The sequence below is a fragment of the Phyllobates terribilis genome, unplaced genomic scaffold (genome assembly GCF_046119375.1).
Source record: "Phyllobates terribilis strain yellow unplaced genomic scaffold, ASM4611937v1 Scaffold_8__6_contigs__length_399053987, whole genome shotgun sequence".
Taxonomy (NCBI): Eukaryota; Metazoa; Chordata; class Amphibia; order Anura; family Dendrobatidae; genus Phyllobates; species Phyllobates terribilis.
The window spans coordinates 62,063,756-62,083,987 of NW_027362768.1; the positions used below are offsets into that span (position 1 = coordinate 62,063,756).

The following is a 20,232-nucleotide window of genomic DNA, read 5'->3' on the forward strand; positions in this document are numbered from 1 at the left end:
TTAGGGCCAGCTGATAATGCCAAGCTGGCCCTAACCCCTTTATTACCCAGTGAGCCACCGCACCAGGGCCCTGGATGAGTTGGGTACAGCGCCAGAAGATGGCGCTTCTATGAACGCGCCATTTTCCGGGGCGGCCTGCGGACTGCAATTTGCAGCGGGGGGGGGGGCCCAGAAAGCTTAGTTGTACCTGGCTGGACACAAAAATAGGGCGAAGCCCCACGTCTTTTTTTTTTTAATTATTTCATGAAATAATTTAAAAAAAAAGGCCTTCCCTATATTATTGTGTCCGGCCAGGTACAAATAGGCAGCTGGTGGTTGGGGGCAGCCCGTTCCTGCCTGCTGTACCTGGCTGGACACAAAAATATGGCGAAGCCCACGTCAACATTTTTGGGAAAAATTAATTACAAAATTAATAATAATTTAGGGACTGCATCTTTATTAACCCCTCAATTGTCATTTAGTGTTAAAATAAAGGATTTTTTAAAAAGAAAATTGGCGTGGGATCCACCATCATTATAGTCTCTAGCGGAGGTTAAGCAGACGGCTGGGGCAGATGTTTGAAGTCTGGGAAGGGGGTAATACCCACGGAGCTTCCCAGGCTACTAATATCAGCCCCCAGCTGAATACCTAGCCTTTACTAGCTATTAGAATGGGGGACCCCCCCAAAAAATGACGTGGGGTCCCCCCTATTTTAATATGTTTATGAGTGACAGTTTTCCTGCTATATACCTGCATGTCATAAGAATTTAAATTAAAAAAGGACCATGTTAAATTCAAATCTGTTTTTTTTTAATTTTTAGCGGTGTTTGGTATGCGTTGGAAAAGGGGTAGTCTTATACGGTGAATATATCCTAAACTCTATATTTTAACAGGAAAGTAGGGGGGTCGTCTTATACACCAGGTCGTCTTATACGCCGGAATATACGGTATGTATTTTTCTCCTGAAACATGGAAAGAAACAATTCAAGTAACATATAAATCAAATGTTAATGTTAACGCTAATCTACATGAGAATTATTTTAAAATCATATTGCGTTGGCTTTTACACCTGCTAGATTAAAGTAAATCTTTACAGATAGTTCCGACTTATGTTGGAGAAACTGTGGTGAAAAAAATAACCTATTACATATCTTCTTGTACTGTCCTAAAATTACTGATTTATGGGAAGAAGTAGCTAAGCTATTGAGTAAAATTAACGACACCACGGCTGAAATTTAACCGCAACTTATTCTATCCCTTGACTCAAACCGACTCCCCCGGATTAAACATATTGCAATTCATATATTCACTGTGACAAAAATACTGATAGAATCTAAATGGAAATCAAGAGATGTTCCTACTATTTCAGAAATTATGAAAAGAAGATTCTCATAATTCTTTCGAATATTTGTATGCTTTAAGAAATATTTAAAAAAATATTATACCACATGGTCTCCTTGGAATTTGCATATGTCATCCAAGTAGGAATGCCTTTTTAGATGAGAAGCATTATCTTATGTCAGGAAACACGTGTACAACTGTATATCTGTTCAAACAAATTGAAAAATTGTATTATTTAAACTATGATAATAAGGCTAATCTTTTCTATCCGTATCTTTGTTCTTTTTTGTTTATCCTTCACCACTCTTCCCTTTTATTCCCCTCCCTTACTTTTCCTTTCCCCTCACATTGTTCTTTTTCCTTCTCCTCTTCCTATTCCCCTTTCCCCCTTCTGCTTTAACACCTTTACCCCCGAAGGTGGTTTACGCGTTAATGACCAGGCCAATTTTGACAATTCTGACCATTGTCACTTTATGAGGTAATAACTCTGGAACGCTTCAACGGATTCCACTGATTCTGAGATTGTGGTAAAATTTATTCTAAAAGACTTGTGTTTATTTGTGAAAAAAAAATCAGAAATTTGACAATTTTCAAAGTTTGAATTTTCATGCCCTTAAATCAGAGAGATATGTCACACAAAATAGTTAATAACATTTCCCACATGTCTACCTTACATCAGCACAATTTTGTTAGGAAGTTACAAAGGTTAAAAGTTGACCAGTGATTTCTCATTTTTCTAACAAAATTTACAAAACAATTTTTTTTTTTTTTTTTAGTGACCGCATCGCATTTGAAGTCGCTTTGAGGGGTCTGTATGACCGAAAATACCCAAAAGTGACACCATTCTAAAACCTGCACCCCTCAAGGTGCTCAAACCACATTCAAGAAGTTTATTAACTCTTCAGGTGCTTCACAGGAAAAAATGGACCCCAAAATTTGTTGTGCACTTTCTCCTGAGCACGCTAATACCCCATATGTGGAGGAAAACCACTGTTTGGGCGCACGGCAGGGCTCGGAAGGGAAGGAGCGCCATTTGACTTTTTGAATGTGAAATTTGCTTGAATAATTAGCGGACGCCATGTTGCGTTTTGGGAGCCCCTGATGTGCCTAAATAGTGGAAAACCCCCCCCCCCCCCCCCCCAAGTGACCCCATTTTGGAAACTATACTCCTCAAGGATTTTATGAAGGGGTATAATGAACATTTTGAACCCAGAGGTACGACACAGAATTTGATAACATTAGGCCATCATATTGAAGAAGTTGTGATTAGTCTTGAGCGCAAGTGGTTGCTACTTGAGTTTGCATTGGGTACTCGAGTATGCACCATGTATCGCGGGAGCTCGAGTGACACGCTCTAGTCCCCGCCCTGTATGTTTCATGGTTGTTAGACATCCAGAAAACAGCTCACCCATACTATATGCCTGGACATCCCTCCACGTCTTATATAGAAGACAGCTCACCCATACTATATGCCCGGACATCCCTCTACGTCTTATATAGAGGACAGCTCACCCATACTACACTGCTCAAAAAAATAAAAGGGAACACTTAAGCAACAGATTATAACTCCAAGTAAATCAAACTTCTGTGAAATCAAACTGTCCAGTTAGGAAGCAACACTGATTGACAATCAATTTCACATGCTGTTGTGCAAATGGAATAGACAATAGATGAAAATTATTGGCAATTATAAAGACACACTCAATAAAGGAGTGGTTCTGCAGGTGGGGACAACAGACCACATCTCAGTACCAATGCTTTCTGGCTGATGTTTTGGTCACTTTTGAATGTTGGTTGTGCTTTCACACTCGTGGTAGCATGAGACGGACTCTACAACCCACAGAAGTTGCTCAGGTAGTGCAGCTCATCCAGGATGGCACATCAATGCGAGCTGTGGCAAGAAGGTTTGCTGTGTCTGTCAGCGTAGTGCCCAGAGGCTGGAGGCGCTACCAGGAGACAGGCCAGTACACCAGGAGACGTGGAGGGGGCCATAGGAGGGCAACAACCCAGCAGCAGGACCGCTACCTCCGCCTTTGTGCAAAGGAAGAACAGGAGGAGCACTGCCAGAGCCATGCAAAATGACCTCTAGTAGGCCACAAGTGTGCATGTGTCTGCACAAATGGTTACAAACCGACTCCATGTGGGCCGGACGTCCACAGATGGGGGTTGTGCTCACAGCCCAACACCGTGCAGGACGATTGCCATTTGCCACAGAACATCAGGAAAGCAGGTTCACACTGAGCACATGTGACAGACGTGACAGAGTCTGGAGACGCAGTGGAGAGCGATCTGCTGCCTGCAACAACCTTCAGCATGACCGGTTTGCCAGTGGGTCAGTAATGGTGTGGGGTGGCATTTCTTTGGAGGGCCGCACAGCCCTCCATGTGCTCGCCAGAGGTAGCCTGACTGCCATTAGGTACCGAGATGAGATCCTCAGAGACCCCTTGTGAGACCATATGCTGGTGCGGTTGGCCCTGGGTTCTTCCTAATGCAGGACAATGCCAGACCTCATGTGGCTGGAATGTGTCAGCAGTTCCTGCAAGATGGAGGCATTGAAGCTATGGCCCGCCCGTTCCCCAGACCCGAATCCGATTGAGAACATCTGGGACATCATGTCTCGCTCCATCCACCAACGTCACGTTGCACCAGACTGTCCAGGAGTTGGCGGATGCTTTAGTCCGGGTCTGGGAGGAGATCCCACAGGAGACCATACGCAACCTCATCAGGAGTATGTCCAGGCGTTGTAGGGAGGTCATACAGGCACGTGGAGGCCACACACAATACTGAGCCTCATTTTGACTTGTTTTAAGGACATTACATCAAAGTTGGATCAGCCTGTAGTGTGTTTTTCCACTTTAATTTTGTGGGTGACTCCAAATCCAGGCCTCCATTGGTTAATAAATTTGATTTCCATTGATGATTTTTGTGTGATTTTGTTGTCAGCACATTCAACTTTGTACAGAACAAAGTATTCAATGAGAATATTTCATTCATTCAAATCTAGGAGGTGTTATTTGAGTGTTCCCTTTATTTTTTTGAGCAGTGTATATGCCCGGACAATCCTCCACGTCTTATATGGAAGACAGCTCACCCACACTATATGCCCGGACTTCCCTCCACGTCTTACAACCCCTGGTAAAAATTATGGAATCACCGGGCTCGGAGGATGTTCATTCAGTTGTTTAATGTTGTTGAAAAAAAAAGCAGATCACAGACATGGCACAAAATTAAAGTTATTTCAAATGGCAACTTTAGGGCTTTAAGGAACACTAAAAGAAATCAAGATAAAAAATGTGGTACTCAGTAAGGGTAATTTTTTTGCAACCAAACATACCAAAATAATGGAATCACTCAATTCTGAGGAAAAAATTATGGAATCATGAAAAACAAAAACACACAAAAGAACACTCCAATACACCACTAGTATTTCGTTGCACCACCTCTGGCTTTAATAACAGCTTGCAGTCTCTAAGGCATGGACTTAATGAGTGACAAATAGTACTCTTCATCAATATGGCTCCAACTTTCTCTGATTGCTGTTGCCAGATCAGTTTTGCAGCCTTGTCATGGACCATTTTCTTCAACTTCCACCAAAGATTTTCAATTGGATTGAGATCCAGACTATTTGCAGGCTATGACATTGACTTTAAGTGTCTTCTTTCAAGGAATGTGTTCAGTTTTTTCTCTATGGCAGGATGCATTAACATCTTGAAAAATGATGTCATCATCCCCAAACATCCTTTCAATTGTTGGGATAAGAAAACTGTCCAAAATATCAATGTAAACTTGGCCATTTGTTGAAGATGTAATGACAGCCATCTCCCCAGTGCCTTTACCTGACATGCAGCCCCATATCATCAATGACTGTGGAAATTTGCATGTTCTCTTCATGCAGTCATCTTTATAAATGTCATTGGAACGGCACCAAACAAAAGTTCCAGCATCATCACCTTGCCCAATGCAGATTCGCGATTCATCACTGAATATGACTTTCATCCAGTCATCCACAGTCCACGATTGCTTTTCCTTAGCCTATTGTAACCTTGTTTTTTTTCTGTTTAGGTGTTAATGATGGCTTATGTTTAGCTTTTCTGTATGTTAGGCTATATGCCCACGATGCAGAAATGCTCAGGATTTTTTCCTGAGCGTTTCTGTATCTCCCTGGCAAAAAAAAGCTTGCGGATTGTACATGCAGATGTGAAGCGTTCACATGCATTTCCGCATGCGGGTTGACAAGCGCTTTCCAAGCGATTTTAGCATCACTTGCAAAGTGCTTGACAACTTGGTCACACTATATAAATCCATGCAAACGTCATGGATTTATATAGTGTGACCGAAAGAATGGTAAAAAAATAAATCTATACTTACCTTTTGATGGCCCCCGCAGTCTTGCTTTGCTCCATCCTGGCTTGCCGGCAGCTCGCGGTACACTACACTGAAGGACCTGCAGTCACATGACTATGACGTCAGCGCAGGTCCTTCAGTCCACCGCGATCTGCCGGCAAGGAAAGACAAGATCAGCGGGGGGCCATCAGAAGGTAAGTATCATATTTTTTATTTTATTCTTTTTTTTTACAGGTTCTATGGTACCCGGGTCCGGAGGAGAGTCTCCTGTCCTCCAGACTCGGGTAAGATTAGCACATCAAAAAGCATGGATTCCGCATCTACAGATGCAGTGATGCGGAATCCAAGTGATTCAATGCAAGTCAATGGCAGCGAAAACGCAGCGCTTCCGCAAAATAATCGGTAGTGCCGCATTTTTTTCCACAATGATAACCCGCAGTAGAAAATTTCCGCAGCATGTGCACAGCACATGGGGATTATCATTGGGGAACATGGCAGGCCTTCTACCATGTGTTTTTTTAAGCGTTTCTGCCACTGAGGAAACGCTTAAAAAACGCATCGTGGGCACACAGCCTAAATCCCATTTCCTTTAGGTGGTTTCTTACAGTTCGGTCACAGACATTGACTCCAGTTTCCTCCCATTCGTTTCTCATTTGTTTTGTTGTGCATTTCCTGTTTTGGAGGCTTATTGCTTTAAGTTTCCGGTTTTGACTCTTTGATGTCTTCCTTGGTCTACCAGTATGTTGGCCTTTAACAACCTTCCCATGTTGTTTGTATTTGGTCCAGATTTTAGATACAGCTGACTGTGAACAACCAACATATTTTGCAACATTGCATGATGATTTGCCTTCTTTTAAGAGTTTGATAATCCTCTCCTTTGTTTCAACTGACATCTCTCGTGTTGGAGCCATGATTCATGTTAGTCCACTTGGTGCAACAGCTCTCCAAGGAGTGATAACTCCTTTTTAGATGCAGACTAACGAGCAGATCTAATTTGATGCAGGTGTTCGTTTTGGAAATGAAAATTTACAGGGTGATTCCATAATTTTTACCGTAGAATTGAGTGATTCCATAATTTTTTCCCTCTGCTTGGTCTGCAAAAAAATTACCCTTACTGAGTAGCACATTTTTTATCTTGATTTCTTTTAGTGTTTCTTAAAGCCCTAAAGTTGCCATTTGAAATGACATTAGTTTTGTGCCATGTCTGTGATCTGCTTTTTTTCAACAACATTAAACAACTGAATGAACATCCTCCGAGCCCGGTGAATCCATAATTTTTGCCAGGGGTCGTATATGGAGGACAGCTCACCCACACTATATGCCCGTACATCCCTCCACTTCTTATATGGAAGACAGCTCCCCCATACTATATGTCCGTACATCCCTCCACGTCTTATATGGAGGACAGATCACCCACACTATATGCCCGGACATCCCTCCATGTCTTATATGGAGGACAGATCACCCACACTATATGCCCGGACATCCCTCCACGTCTGATATGCAGGACAGCTCACCCACACTATATGCTCGGACATCTCTCCACGTCTTATATGGAGGACAGCTCACACATACTATATGCCAGACATCTCTCCACGTCTTATATGGAGGACAGCTCACCCATTCTATATGCCAGACATCCCTCCACGTCTTATATGGGGGTCATTTCACATCAAGTGGACCAGTTTTAAAAATCGTCCCCACTCGACCTTCTCAGATTTTGTTGAAAATTTATAAGGATGTACATGTATGTTTGAAAAGAGGTTCTGTAAATTTTTAGGGCCAGATCTCAAATACATTGGGCACTGTTGACCTTTCACTGGAGGTTCCACCAAGCCTGCGGCTTCAGCTAAGAGGATTTTGCAAACTTTGGCACATAGCCATTAGAGTTCTATACTGGCTATGATGCTGAAATTTAGCATACCAGCTCAACTTTTGCTGCTAAACACGATAAAATTATTACCGGCTATGACAAAACAATATTTCGGCCGCAATTTTGTGTCAAAGTAGCTTGTAAAACATGTCGCATAAAATTTATGCCAAACTTTGCCCATATATAACTCAAGACCAAAAACCAATAGTAACTGGTGCTTTGCCCTGTACACCAAACATCTACATGACTTTGCATTGCTGCACTATCACGGTCAAATCATATGTATTTGTGGAAATATTCACACCCACATATGATGAAAAACGTAAAAAAAACGAATTTTACCTATTTTTAGGTCAGATTTCTCAAAAAGGGTACCCCTAAAATATATTAATTCTGATATCATTAGAAAGAGCACATTTTTCTCTACAAAGATCTTTTTTTATTTTTTTGGAGTCTCTCAGTTTAAGAATAGAAAAATGCCACTGAACATGATGTTATTTATGCGCGTAATGCATTGATTTTGTGTTTGATTTTCAGATTCTTATCACATGTTACAGAGTTGTATTGTTGCTAGCAATGTCTATTACAATCAAAAACCTATAAACCTTTTTGTTATTGACTATTGTTACATTTTAATGCATATATTATTTATTTTTTAGCGATGGAGAATGAAATTGATGAAGAATCGGCCCAGTGCTCTATCGGCCTTGCGAACAATTCGAAGTGCCACCTTAAGACATTCACCCATAGCAAGGATGAGTTGAAATTGTTTACAAGCTTTGGATTGGATGAACAGAAATTGCTGCGTCGACGAGTGGGACTAAATTTTGACGAACATTCACAAATCTGTTTACACCCTGAAGCTTCATTCTTGACCAAATATGAGCATTTGCAAAAATCGTGTTGCAATCCTTTTGGGAAGAAAGGTCATAACACCAAAAAGAATTTGCGAGCTATCAATTTGTTAGCAGCTGACCAGTTGAACGAATTTACAAAGAATGATGTGAAGCCTGGCCAGAAGATGTGTGCATCATGTCGAAAAGAATTTGCTAACAGGAAAAAATCAGCTGATCCAGTTTCCTCTGAATCAGATCCAGATGGAATGGAATGTTCTCCTGAAAGTCTAAATTCAAGCTTAACATCCATTGGCATCTCTCCTCTGAAATATCCACGGGTAAGCCAGCGGGGTTCACTTGGATATGCAAGGAGAAAGATAAGCAAGGTACAAAATGCATTTTCTAGCAAGATTGCTTCAATTGGAGGGCTTGAGCCGAAAGACATTGAGCAAACAAAAACAGCACAGTGCAAAATGTGTCTGGATTACAATCACCTTTTGGCAGATTTGAAGCAAAAGCTGCAGGTGTCCAGTCGGGCAGAAAAGGTCCAAATCTTGACATTGGCACCTAAAAGTTGGTCCATTAAGGCTATATCAGACGAATTCGGTGTCTCTGAACGAATGGTCAAACAAGCTCGAAAGCTTAAATGTGAACATGGGATCTTAGCCTTACCTAGAATCAAGTGTGGCAAGAAAGTTTCTGAGGAAGTGAAGAAAAAGGTGCAGGCATTTTTTGAGGATGATGAATTCAGTCGAATGTGCCCTGGTAAAAATGACTATGTATCAGTGCGAATAGCAGGAGAAAAAAAGCAGATGCAAAAGCGACTATTACTGAGCAATATGAGGGAAATGTTTGTTGCCTATCGGGATCGGAATGGCCCTGAAATTGGATTTTCCAAGTTTTGTGAGCTTCGGCCAAAGTGGTGCGTAACCATTGGATCTGCTGGAACACATTCCGTTTGTGTGTGTACCATTCACCAAAATGTCAAACTAATGCTTGCAGCATGCCCAATCAATGATGACTACAAAGAGCTCATATGCAAAATGGTCTGTGGAATTGAATCCAAGGACTGTATGCTTGGCCGTTGTGATAAATGCCCGGGTCCTGAAGTTTTAAAAGAATTTCTAGTCAATGTGTTTGTCCACAGTGACCCTGAAGATATTATTGAGTTCAAACAATGGATTCACACTGATCGAGACACGCTTGATACCAAACAACTGACTATAGAAGATTTCATTGAAGAATTACTTTTGAAAATTTCTAAACTTTGTAGCCATCACTACATCGCCAAGCATCAAAGTAGCTATTTGAAATCGTTGAAGGAAAATCTGAGACCTGGAGAGCTTGTGATCCTTATGGACTTTGCTGAAAATTACTCATTTATTGTTCAAGATGCCATTCAAGGTTTCCACTGGTAAAATAGTCAAGCTACAGTACACCCATTTGTAATTTACTTCAAGGAGTTAAATGGTGAAGCTGCTCAGAACATCAGCTTGTGCATAATCAGCGATTGCTCACGACTAGTGTTGAGCATTCCGATACTGAAATATCGGGTATCGGCCGATATTCGCGGTATCGGAATTCCGATACTTTTAGAATATCGAATACCGGAATCGGAAGTTCCCATAATGCCTGCGCTCTGCAGTGTCTCTGAAGGATGACAAGCTGGATGGCAGCGCTCAGCTGAGATCCAGCCTGTCATCAGAATGCCATCCCAGCGTGGGAGAATTCTCCTGATTGTTTAAAAGCCGGCACGCGGTAAAAAGCCGCCGGCTTTTAAACAATCACACAGCCCCATACTGCTTCCCCGCAGCCTCCCACCCCGATCATCCGCTCCCCTCGCCACCTCCCATCCCGATCGTAAGTTAGGACCGGGCGGGGAGCGCAGCACCAAGGAGCGGGGAGCGAAGGACCAGGGTGGGGAAGCCTGCAGTGAAAAGACTTCACCGCCGGCTTTCCCGTTCTGTGCTGCGCTTTCCCGCCGGTTATTTCAAATGAACAGCTGAGGTATCAGGTGATGCCGATCAGCTGTTCATTTGAAGTCCCCGCGGTGCCCTCAGAGGGTTCATGTGAGTTCATGCTTGACTGCATGAACTGAAATGAAATTTCCCACGATCGCACAGGTCAGCCACACCTCCCAGACGGGTCATGATTGGTGTGTGTGGGTGTCTGTGCGGGATGTCTGCGCGATGTCTGCGCGCAGGCAGACATAGGCCGATGTGACACTACTACTCCCATCGGCCTATGTCTGTCCCCCGTCCACTCGTGCCAGCAGGATCAGCTCGATGGGAGCAGTAGTTCCCATCAGCCTGATCCTGCTATTTAAATTGCCCTACTGTGTCCCCAATAAATTTTAAATACATGTCATTGGTGGCCAGTGGTTACCTACAATAAATTAGTTCATACATTACCTGTCCCCGCCGATAGCCACCTAAAATAAAGTAAAAAATAAAAAACTACACCTATACTCACCTAGACACCCAATTCCCCGAAGCCATCGATCTCCTGTAATAAAATATAAAATAATAAACCACAACCTTATCCTTACCCCTCAGTAGTAGTCCACAAGTGTCCCACGATGATCTCCAGTTCAGAGCAGCCACATAGAATGTGACCGCTCTGAACCGCTGCCGCCGCTAGAATGGTGGGGCCGTAAAGCAGCCCCGTCATTGCATAAGCGGGTTCGCCGGAGTTCAGGCAGCGCTGCTCTGGTCAGCTCCTTTACGGCCCTGCTGTATCGTGAGAAATTCCCACGGTACAGCAGTGCCGTAAAGGAGGTCTCCGGAGCTGCGCTGCCTGAATGCACTCCGGTGACCTCAGTCAGTGGCTCCCGCTGCCGGGAGCGGGCGTGTTCCCGGCAGCGTGAGCTTACAGCAGCCATGCACAGCTGTCACATCTCCAGATGTGACAGCTGTGCATGGGAGATCAGCGCAGGAACGTGGACAGGTAACTATTTTTTTTTTAGTAAACTAAGAATTAAATAAAATGGTGTGTTTTATTTCAAATAAATTATTTTTTTCTGGGTGTAGTGTGTGTTTTCTTTTTAACACTTTGTAGGTTAGTAATGGGGGTGTCTTATAGACGCCCATCATTACTAACCTGGGCTTCATGGCAGCTGGCGCTGACATGAACCCCAGCCCCATTACCCCCTGCCACCGCACCAGGGCAGCGTGGAACAGCGAGGCTAAGTGCCAGAATTGGCGCATCCTATGGATGCGCCATTTCTGGGGCGGCTGACGGCTGGTGTTTCTAGCCTGGGAGGGGGCCAATATTCATGGCTCCCTTCCTGGGCTATTAATATCAGCCCCCAGCTGTCTGCCTAGCCTTTGCTAGCTATTAAAATAGGGGGAACCCCACGTCATTTTTTTGGGGGGGTCCCCCATTTTAATAGCTAGTAAAGGCTAGGTATTCAGCTGGGGGCTGATATTAGTAGCCTGGGAAGCTCCGTGGGTATTACCCCCTTCCCAGGCTTCAAACATCTGCCCCAGCCGTCTGCTTAACCTCCGCTAGAGACTAAAATTATGGGGCATCCCACGCCAATTTTTTTTTTAAATAAATCCTTTATTTTAACACTAAATGACATTTGAGAGTTAATAAAGATGCAGTCCCTAAATTATTATTTATTTTTTAATTAATTTTTCCCAAAAATTTTGACGTGGGCTTTGCCATATTTTTGTATGCCAGCCAGGTACAGCATCCAGCTTCTATGAACGCGCCATTTTCTGGGGTGGCTGCGGACTGCAATTTGCAGTGGGGGGGGGGGGGGCCCAGAAAGCTTGGGTCTCCCTGCGCTGCAGATTCCATCCCCCAGCTGCCTAGTTGTACCTGGCTGGACACAAAAATAGGGAGAAGCCCCACGTATTTTTTTTTTAAATTATTTCATGAAATATTTTTTTTTAAAAAAGGGCTTCCCGATATTGTTGTGTCCGGCCAGGTACAAATAGGCAGCTGGTGGTTGGGGGCAGCCCGTTCCTGCCTGCTGTACCTGGCTGGACACAAATATAGTGCGAAGCCCCACGTCAATTTTTTTTTTTTTAATTATTTCAGTAAATTCATGAAATAATTAAAAAAAAAAATACGTGGAGCTTCGCCCTATTTTTGTGTCCAGCCAGGTACAACTAGGCAGCTGGGGGCTGGAATCTGCAGCGCAGGGAGGCCCAAGCTTTCTGGGCCCCACCCGCTGCAAATTGCAGTCCGCAGCCGCCCCGGAAAATGGCGCGTTCATAGAAGCGCCATCTTCTGGCGCTGTACCCAACTCATCCAGGGCCCTGGTGCAGTGGCTCACTGGGTAATAAAGGGGTTAAGGCCAGCTTGGCATTATCAGCTGGCCCTAAGCCCGAAATTCATGGGGTCACGCCAATATTAGACATGACCACCATGAATTTCTAGTAAAGTATTTAAAAAAAAACACAACACCCAGAATAAAGTCCTTTAATTGAAATAAACACAATTCTTTATTGTTCTAAATTAAACCATACCTACCATCACGCCCATTCCAGCTGAAGCCAACGATCTCCTGCAATAAAAGAAAAATAATAAAGCAACCTCATCCTTACCTTCCCATGGATCCCACGACAGCTTCAGCTCTGCTACATCGAGACGACAGGCTGGACCGCAGCAGAACGCTGCCATCCAGCCTGTCATCCCGCAGACACTGAGAAGCGCAGGCATGCTTGCGCTCCTCAGTGTCTCTCTGTGACGTCATCCAGATGAGCCGAGTTCATGTCCAATGAACTCGGCTCACCTCATGCACGTCACTGACAGCGTGGGAAAATTCTCACGCTGAAGCGCTGAGTGCAGGAGAATTCTCCCACGCTGTCAGTGACGTGCATGAGGTGAGCTGAGTTCATTGTCGGCTCATCTGGATGCCGTCACAGAGAGACACTCAGTGTCTGCGGGATGACAGGCTGGATGGCAGCTTTCTCCTGCGGTCCAGCCTGTCATCTCGATGTAGAAGAGCTGGAGCCATCGTGGGAACCATGGAAAGGTAAGGATGAGGTTGCTTTATTATTTTTCTTTTATTGCAGGAGATCATTGGCTTCAGCTGGAATGGGCGTGACGGTAAGTATGGTTTAATTTAGAACAATAAAGAATTGTGTGTTTATTTCAATTAAAGGACTTTATTCTGTGTGTTTGTGTTTTCTTTTAACTTTGACTATGGGGTTAGTAATGGGGGTGTCTTATAGACGCCTCTCCATTACTAACCTGGGCTTGATGTCAGCTGGTATTATAAGCTGACATCAACCCCAACCCTATTACCCCACTGTCACCGCTACAGGGCAGTGGGAAGAGCGAGGCTAAGTGCCAGAATTGGCGCATCCTAAGGATGCGCCATTTATGGGGCGGCTGACGGCTGGTGTTTCTAGCCTCGGAGGGGGCCAATATTCATGGCACCCTTCCTGGGCTATTAATATCAGCCCCCAGCTGTCTGCCTAGCCTTTGCTAGCTATTAAATTAGGGGGAACCCCACGTCATTTTTTTTGGGGGGTCCCCCATTTTAATAGCTAGTAAAGGCTAAGTATTCCGCTGGGGGCTGATATTAGCAGCCTGGGAAGCTCCGTGGGTATTACCTCCTTCCCAGGCTTCAAACATCTGCCCCAGCTGTCTGCTTAACCTCCGCTAGAGACTAAAATTAAGGGGAACCCCACGCCAATTTTTTTTTAAATAAATCCTTTATTTTAACACTAAATGACAAGTACAGTAAGCAACACTGTCACTGTACTTCATATATATGTGACTGACATGTTTCTATCTATCTAATCTATGTGTGAAGCTCTATTCTGTCTGTTATAAATTGTCGGGTACCGCTGCTGAATTGCCGGCCGGCTTTTTTAAAGAGACGGTGCATGAAAACACTATTATTTTTTTTAATAAATCCTTTGCACTAAATGACAAGTACATTAAGCAACGCTGTCACTGTACTTCATATATATGTGACTGACATGTTTTTATCTATCTAATCTATGTGTGAAGCTCTATTCTTTCTGTTGTAAATTGTCGGGTACCGGTGTATGCGCTGATGAATTGCCGGCTTTTCGCATAATACATTCTACATTATTCTTAGTTGTTTTACTTCATGTAGAATTAACCTACAAGGAAAGAAAGGGTTTATTTTCATTCCGATATTTCTGTCCAATTGACTTGCATTGGTTTCCGGTATCGGAATCGGCGATATCCGATACTTTTTGGAGTATCGGTCCGATCCAATCCGATACAATATTTCCTGATATCGGAAGGTATCGCTCAACACTACTCACGACATGACACAGTTGCAGTCCACACTTTTTTAACAGTAATTGTGGAGTATCTCAAGACTCTCATCTATGGGATTCGTCATATCCACTACTTCAGCGATGGATCTGCAGCCCAGTACAAAAATTTTCTCAACTTGTGCCACCACAATGATGATTTCCATATCAGCGCTGAATGGAATTTTTTGGTACCAGTCATGGAAAGTCACCCTGTGATGGGATTGGAGGGACAGCAAAGAGGTTGGCAGCTCGTGCCAGTCTTCAACGCCTAACTGAAAACCAAATACTGACCCCGGTGGATTTATTCAACTTTTTCAACGAGCAACTGCATGGAATCAAATTTTTTTTTGTTCCAAAAGAAAAAATTAACGAAATACGGGTAGTTCAAGAGGAAAGGTTCAAAGATGGACATACAATTGCTGGAACAAGAGAAAATCACCAGTTTGTGCCAATTGATGACAAAAAGATTCGCATTTCAAGGGTGTCAAATGACACATCATCTTTCATTGCCCATGTAGATAGATCTGTCAGATCAGAAATGCCTTTTGTGCCAATTGCAAACCTCCAGCCAGGGCAATACATTGTCTGCATTTACGATATTAACTGGTGGATTGGAAATATTTCTGAAATTTCAGTCGACGACCATGATGCATTAATAAATTTTATGCATCCTCATGGACCAGCTAGCTTCTTTCACTGGCCTGTGAGAAATGATACATGCTGGATTCCTGAGCAGTCAATCATTGCAATAATTCCAGCACCAGTTGCAACAGCAATGGGCCGACAATACAGCTTCTCTGAACCGATTACGTTGCAAATTCAGCAACAATTCCAGACCACTTAGACCGAACATTATGGCTTGGGAACCAACAAAAGATACCCAATATTAGGCTTGGGATCCTAGGCAAAGACACCCACCCTCAGGCTTCGGAACCTGCGATAAAGAGACCGCCCGAGGCTGGCCTTGCACAGCTATCGGCCATGGCTCCTAGGAGATGGGGCTGCCAATTCTCGAAAGACAGCATTATTACAATTCTTAATAGGATTATAATACCAATTCTTAGGCAATTGGTTGTGGTATAACCACCATGGACCAACGCAAGGGTTTGAATAGTGCAGTTACCATTCATTGCTTATTAATAAATAACACCATGTTCAGTGGCATTTTTCTTTTCTTAAACTGAGAGTCTCCCAAAAAAAACCAATGATCCTTGTAGAGAAAAATGTTCTCTTTCTAATGATATCAGAATTAATATATTTTAGGGGTACCCTTTTTGAGAAATTTGACCTAAAAATAGGTAAAATTCTTTTTTTTACGTTTTTCATCATATGTGGGTGTGAATATTTCCACAAATACATATGATTTGACCGTGATATTGCAGCAATGCAAAGTCATGTAGATGTTTGGTGTACAGGGCAAAGCACCAGTTACTATTGGTTTTTGGTCTTGAGTTATATATGGGCAAAGTTTGGCATAAATTTTATGCGACGTGTTTTACAAGCTACTTTGACACAAAATTGCGGCCGAAATATTGTTTTGTCATAGCCGGTAATAATTTTATCGTGTTTAGCAGCAAAAGTTGAGCTAGTAAGCCAAATTTCAGCATCATAGCCAGTATAGAACTCTAATGGCTATGTGCCAAAATTTGCAAAATCCTCTTAGCTGAAGCCGCAGGCTTGGTGAAACCTCCAGTGAAAGGTCAACAGTGCCCAATGTATTTGAGATCTGGCCCTAAAAATTTACAGAACCTCTTTTCAAACATACATGTACATCCATATAAATTTTCAGCAAAATCGGAGGTCGAGTGGGGACCACTGGTCCACTTGACATTGAATGACTCATGGAAGACAGCTCACCCACACTATATGCCCGGACATCCCTCCACGTCTTATATGGAGGACAGATCACCCACACTGTACGCCCGGGACATCCCTTCACGTCTGATATGGAGGACAGCTCACCCACAGTTTATGTCCGTACATCCCTCCACGTCTTCTACGGAGGACAGCTCACCCATACTATATGACCAGACATATCTCCACATCTTCTATGGAGGACAGCTCACCCATACTACATGCCAGACATCCCTCCCCGTCTTCTATGGAGGACAGCTCACCCACACTATATGCCAGACATCCCTCCACATCTTATATGGAAGACAGCTCACTCACACTATATGCCTGGACATCCCTCCACGTCTTATATGGAGGACAGCTGACCCATACTATATGCCAGACATCCCTCCACGACTTATATGGAGGACAGCTGACCCATACTATATGCCCGGACATACCTCCACATCTTATATGGAGGACAGCTGACCCATACTATATGCCAGACATCCCTCCACGTCTTATATAGAGGACAGCTCACCCACACTATATGCCCAGACATTCCTCCACATCTTATATAGAGGACAGCTCACCCACACTATATGTCCCGACATCCCTCCACGTCTTATATAGAGGACAGCTCACCCACACTATATGCCCAGACATCCCTCCACATAGAGGACAGCTCACCCATACTATATGTCCAGACATCCCTCCACGTCTTATATAGAGGACAGCTCACCCACACTATATGCCCAGACATCCCTCCACATCTTATATAGAGGACAGCTCACCCATACTATATGTCCAGACATCCCTCCACGTCTTATATAGAGGACAGCTCACCCACACTATATGTCCAGACATCCCTCCACGTCTTATATAGTGGATAGCTCATCCATACTATATGTCCATACATCCCTCCACGTCTTATATGGAAGACAGCTCACCCATACTATATGCCTGGACATCCCTCTACGTCTTATATGGAAGATAGCTCACCCATACTATATGCCAGACATCCCTTCACGACTTATATGGAGGACAGCTGACCCATACTATATGCCCGGACATCCCTCCACGTCTTATATAGAGGACAGCTCACCCACACTATATGCCTGGACACCTCTTTCATGTGCTGTGTAACTGTGGCCATCACAGGGGACTGAGAATCTCAGGGCCAGTGAGGGGTCTCTGTGGTGACCTCCCAGCAATCATTTATCATCCAACCTATGGGAAAGTGATTCATGGCCAGTAGGAGACCCGCCCCAGACTTAGTGCAGAGTTACACAGAGCTACACCGTGCAGCACTCAGGCGAAGGACCGCACAATAACAAGGAGCACGGGCAGAGCATCACATACAGCTCGTACCTCACAGATAAGAAGACAATGGCGGCACCGCTCCTACACACAGAGCACCGGAGAACAAGCTGCCGCAGACAGGGCGACACTGACCTCTGGGGACGCACCAGCACGTGTGCCTGTGCCGCAGTCCAGACACGGCTTCCGGCAACCAACTCATCTGCATGCACGTCGGGTAAACACGTCTGACGTCACCTGCGTCCAGGTCTCCAGTGCGTGTAGTCATTTCCGGCCAGTGACGCTCAGCACTCTAATACGTGGCCAAAGAGTAAGGTGCCGTACAGCTTCTCATAGAGCGGCATGACGTCACCCAGAGGCGTAAGGTCAGACTGGGTGGTTTTAGCTGACCTTGCTGCAATTGTCAGCTAAGAACGTGCCGCTAGTGTCTGCACAGGCTGTTAATCGGCTGACTATAGCGGTGTATCACGGTCTCATGATGGAAGGAGCTGTACGTGCTGTGTCCTCCGCTCCGAGTGCAGCCTCCTGAGGGCTCAGTCAGGGGACAGGGACCACAGTGCTGTGTGTACAGGACCTTACTCGCAGCCAATGGCGAGGGGTGAACACTCTCTGTAGTGTCTCTTGTGTCGCCCTGACATCACCTCTGCTAAGCATAATTAACCCCTTTACCCCCGAGGGTGGTTTGCACCTTATGGCTGCGTGCCCACGTAGCGTTTTTCAAGCGTATATGCTGCGGAATTTCTGCAGCGTAAACGCTTGAAAAACGCATGTATATCCGCACCCCATGGTCCCCAATGGCATTCCGCAATGTCAATGCCCATGCTGCGGATTTTTCCGCAGCGTATATGCTGCGGTCAAAAATCCGCAGCACGTTCATTAATTTTGCGGAATCAATGTGCGGATGGTACCCAAGTCTGGAGGAGAGGAGACTCTCATCCAGACCTGGGTACCAAAGAACCTGTAAAAAAAAGAATAAAATAAAGTTTATACTTATCTTCTGATGTTTTCCCTCCGTCGCGCTGTTGTCTGAAGGACCTGCCACGTCATTGAGTCATGTGACCCACCACATGACTCAATGACGTCACCGCAGGTCCTGCACACAACAGCGTGAGCCACTCAAGCCTCCGGACGGGGCAGAGAATGCATCAGAAGGTGAGTATAAAGTTTATTTTTTTATTTTTTACCATTCTGAACAAGTTGTCAAGCACTTTTCCAAGTGATGCTTGGAGAAGTGCTTGATAACCCGCATGCGGAAATGCATGCAAAGACGCCTCACAAACGCTTCTACCTGGCGGGAAAACCGCATGTAATATCCGCATGCGATTTTCCCGCCAGGGAGAAGCGTAAAAAATATGCTTCAGGTCCGCAACGTGGGCACATAGCCTAAATGACCAGGCCAATTTTTTCAATTCTGACCACTGTCTTTATGAGGTAATTACTCTGGAACGCTTCAACGGATCCCCCTGATTCTGAGATTGTTTTTTTTAATGACATATTGTACTTCATGATAGTGGTAAAATTTATTCGATATCACTTGCGTTTATTTGTGAAAAAAAATGGAAATTTGGGGAAAATTTTGCAATTTTCAACATTTAATTTTTATGCCCTTAAATCCGAGAGATATGTCACACAAAATAGTTAATAAATAACATTTCCCACATGTCTACTTTACATCAGCACAATTTTGGAACCAATTTTTTTTATTATTAGGGAGCTATGAGGGTTAAAAGTTGACCATCGATTTCTCATTTTTCCAATAAAATTTACAAAATAATTTTTTTAGGGACCACATCACATTTGAAGTCACTTTGAGGGGTCTTTATGTCAGAAAATACCCAAAAGTGACACCATTCTAAAAACTGCACCCCTCAAGGTGCTCAAAACCACATTCAAGAACTTTATTAACCCTTCAGGTGCTTCACAGGAATTTTTGGAATGTGGAAGAAAAAAATGAACATTTAACTTTTTTCACAAAAATTTTACTTTAGACCCACTTTTTTTTTATTTTCGCAGGGGTAACAGGAAAAAATGGACCCCAAAATTTGTTTTGCAATTTCCCCTGAGCACGCAGATACTCCATATGTGGGGAAAAACCACTGTCTGGGCGCACGGCAGGGTTTGGAAGAGAAGGAGCGCCATTTGACTTTTTGATTGTAAAATTTTCTTGAATAATTAGCGGACGCCATGTTGCATTTGGGGAGCCCCTGATGTGCCTAAACAGTGGAAACCCGCCACAAGTGACACCACTTTGGAAACTATACCCCTCAGGGAACTTATCTAGATGTGTGGTGAGCACCCTGAACCCCCAAGTGTATTACAGAAGTTTATAACATGGAGCCGTGAAAATAAAAAAATCAAACTTTTTCCACAAAAATTATGTTTTAGCCCCAATTTTTTTATTTTCAGGGTAAGAGGAGAAAATGGACCCCAAAAACTTTTGTGCAATTTCTCCTGA

General features: G+C 43.9%; 1 protein-coding gene across 2 annotated transcripts in view; it reads right to left on the reverse strand.

Moving 5' to 3' along the window:
• Positions 1–18,061, reverse strand: part of PLPP6 (phospholipid phosphatase 6) — a 34,527-nt gene extending 16,466 nt beyond the window's left edge. The window contains exon 1 of one of the 2 annotated variants that reach the window (XM_073643000.1): positions 17,913–18,061. The gene's annotated coding sequence lies outside the window, so the exon portion shown is untranslated. Of the gene's footprint in view, positions 1–17,828 lie in introns of both variants that reach the window. The other variant, XM_073643001.1, reaches the window with a different exon arrangement.
• Positions 18,062–20,232: the final 2,171 nt, after the last annotated feature.